The sequence below is a fragment of the Saccostrea cucullata genome, unplaced genomic scaffold (assembly GCF_032062105.1).
Source record: "Saccostrea cucullata isolate Sc308-1 unplaced genomic scaffold, CSIRO_AGI_Scuc_v1 ctg22149, whole genome shotgun sequence".
In the NCBI taxonomy this organism is placed as follows: Eukaryota; Metazoa; Mollusca; class Bivalvia; order Ostreida; family Ostreidae; genus Saccostrea; species Saccostrea cuccullata.
This window is the reverse complement of record NW_026934304.1, coordinates 226-3,599: the sequence shown is the minus strand read 5'-3', so window position 1 is coordinate 3,599 and position 3,374 is coordinate 226. Positions and strand designations below refer to the sequence as shown.

The window sequence follows — 3,374 nt, the reverse complement described above, 5'->3', positions numbered from 1 at the left end:
GTTTATTAGAATTTTATCCGTTTTTTTGTGGGGTTTTTTTTTATTTGCATTATCTGTTCTGTCGCATGTTCTTCTTTCTGTTACAGTATATTCGGTGTAGTTGAAAGTATTTTTTATTTTGCAATTCTGTAAGATCAATGTTTCAAAATTATCATTCAATGTGAGAAATTTAAATGGCTGTTTGTTAAATTATCACACTTTTTAGCTCACCTGAGCTAAAAGCTCAAGTGAGCTTTTCTGATCACTTTTTGTCTGTTGTCCGTCCTTCTGTATGTAAACTTTTCACATTTTCGACTTCTCCTCAAGAACCACTGGGCCAATTTTAACGAAACTTGCCACAAAGTATCCTTGGGTGAAGGGGATTTAAGTTTGTACAAATGAAGAGCCAAGCCCTCTTCCAAGAGGAGATATTTATGAATTAATGAAAAATTAATGGTATCTTTTAAAAATCTTCTTTTCCAGAACCACTGAGCCAGGAAAGATGAAACTCGTGTGGAAGCATCCTCAGGTAGTAAAAATTCAAATTTGTTCAAATCATGACCAAAGTTTTACATAGAAATATATAGGGATATTCTTTAAAAAGCTTCTTCTCAAGAATGACAAAGCCATAATTGATCATATTAATATGGAAGCATCCTCATCTAGTGTAGATTCAAGTTTGTTCAAATCAAGACCCCCGGGGGTAGGGCGGGGCCACAATGGCCGACCAAAGTTTTACATAGAAATATATATGAAAATTCTTTAAAAATCTTCTCGAGAATAGCAAAGCCATGATTAGTCATGGGACTACTTTTTGATTAAAACTTTTCAATAATTAACCAATTTCTACTTTTTCCTAGCCACAGTGCTTAGATGAGCGATGTGGCCCATGGGCCTCTTGTTATTTCTTTTGTTTAGTAGCAGTCCAATTTTTAAGAATATCAGTACTGAGACAATTTGATATTACGATTAATATCAGACTGCTCACTAATATCAGACTGCCACAGGTAAATTTGTAGACTGCAAAAACAAAGGAATGGCATCACAGCAATGTTTTAATAAAAAATATCGGACAGTTTTTTACCTTAACGGACCTCACACTGTCTGCTATTTTTTTTTAATTTTTAATACATAGCAATTCGGCTTATATCCAACACTTACGAGTCGTGTTCAGCTTTATCGACAACGTTGTAAAACGAAAATAGCAGACCGCCGACGTCTTTGATTAGCCCTAAGACTGGTTGGTTTAGAGATGGAATAGAATATAGGATGTAAAAATATGAATGTGATGCTATTAAGGCAAGTACGTTTCTTTTTCCTATCACAACGCTACCAAGCTTAAGAACTGAGCTGATTTCCTTATTATTATGGGAACGTCGGTAATTTTTATTTAGTACCTAAAATTCAAACTTGTGATTTAATGTGACATAGTCCTAAATATGATATTGCTGTCTGTCAGTCCTGTGTGCCATAAGTTTTGTTTTATTTAATTTCAAGTATTTGTTAGAAAACAGACCAAAAGTAAATTTTTGTTTCATTAATTTTCTTTTTACGATAAAAGCTAGATCAAGACAGTTGATCTGATTGAAAAATTATCCGATAATTATGTAATATCTTTTCTTTAATTTGTTCTCGTCCAATCAAAACAAAAAGAATTAATAAATAAAATTTGGAATTAATTTAATATATAGTAATTCTGAATTTGTTGATGGATATACAACTATACGTCATATATATTTTTTAATATATTCAACATGTTCAAATTGAATGAATTTCTTTAATTAATATATGATATCTTTAGTTATATTTTTAGAATCGCAGATATCTAAATAAAGTTAATTGTAAAAATATACGTATACTTTTCCAGATGTAGGCTCATTGAAAGTTGGAATAAAAGATGTCAATGCCAGCTCTTCTAATCTAGACCCCGTATGGGTTATGTCAGGTAACCAAGGGGATACCTGGCATAAAGGATCTCTAGAAATCGGAGCAAGGACCTCCCGTTTCCAGGTAGTACATTTTCTCCCTTCTGCATGATTTTTTTAAGTAAAAAGGATTTTTATGTTTAGATTATTATCATGTTTACATGTAAATTGCAGACAAATAACGAGAAATGCAGATTTATTTGAGGTATAATTTTTTTCTGTGTAGATTTTAATTACCGGGACTCGTGGGGATGACCGTCGCGGGAACATTGCAATTGATGACGTTTCCATCACCAACTGTACATATGGTAAACAAAACACTTATTTCTTTGTCTGCATTTTAGCATAAGGCACATAACTAGTAATCTTAAAAACGTTATACTTCAAACATATAGAGGTTCTAATAGTTCACAAACAGGGGCATCTGATCTGATCAGTGTTCTCTACTCTCCATATGAAATACAGTCCAGGGAAGAATCGAAAGTAGCACACGAACTGTAAACAAAATAGAAAAAAACAACTTACTTGGAAAAGTTGCATACATCCTCATATGCACTAGCGAAAATGATATCCTAGTACTTATCCAAGCTAAAATATTCAAAAATATAACCAACGTACATAGCTTTTATCCAACTAAAACCCCAGCTTTCTGCACAGTTTGAAACTCTTTACCCCATAAAAAAATTCGGCCAAAATAAAAGCAAATAACCATAGAGTGTTGTCAATATTTAATCAGATTCTGCGTGTTAACAGAATTGTCCAACTAAATGATACTGAGTGATGTGATTGTGAATTACACCACAGGATTTCAAAGCTTTAGATTCGAACCCACTGATAAATTGTTTTGGAACAAGCATTTTATGACAAGGATTTGTCCTGCTCGAATCCATCTTAGATTCCCAATTTCAGTATTGCACTTTTTCCTGATGTTTGTTACTGTCGTAGAAGCAGTGACAATATATGCAGAAACTTGATCGTGCCCACCCAGTCCAGTAATTGTACTGAAAAAGACTGTATCTAAACAGAAACATATGTTGTGAAATGAAAAAAAAATTCAGAAAATGATCTTGAAAATAGAAATTAAAATAAAAAAAAACAGTCTTTAAATTTTAACAACAAATTAAACTAACGTTTATATTTTTCCCTTATTTGAAGTCAAGACAAATAGTTAAAAATTAAAATAAATAAAAAGTAAATCATTATTTAACGGTTGGTAACGCCACAATTACCGAATTACTGCGAATTAAAACGAAACACTGGCATATTGAAAATATATATTTCGGCTTTAAGTTTCTGAAACCGATGATATGAATTATTTGTGAGGATTTGATGTTACTCCAAAGATCATTCTTCATTTACTGTAAAAAAAAAAAAAAGAAGAAAGAAACCGAAAGCGACATCGTCTCAAGCCACGGTCCGGAGTCCGAATATATAGCTATCTCATACCCGTGGCTGCTTGAAATCAAAAGT

The 3,374-nt window shown here is 32.5% G+C and overlaps 1 long non-coding RNA gene across 1 annotated transcript; it reads left to right on the top strand.

Moving 5' to 3' along the window:
* The first annotated feature begins 1,766 nt into the window (after nt 1-1,766).
* On the top strand, nt 1,767-2,604 carry LOC134240449 (uncharacterized). Its single transcript, XR_009986450.1, has 2 exons — nt 1,767-1,989; nt 2,131-2,604. It is a non-coding gene; the product is annotated as an uncharacterized LOC134240449 (long non-coding RNA).
* Nucleotides 2,605-3,374: the final 770 nt, after the last annotated feature.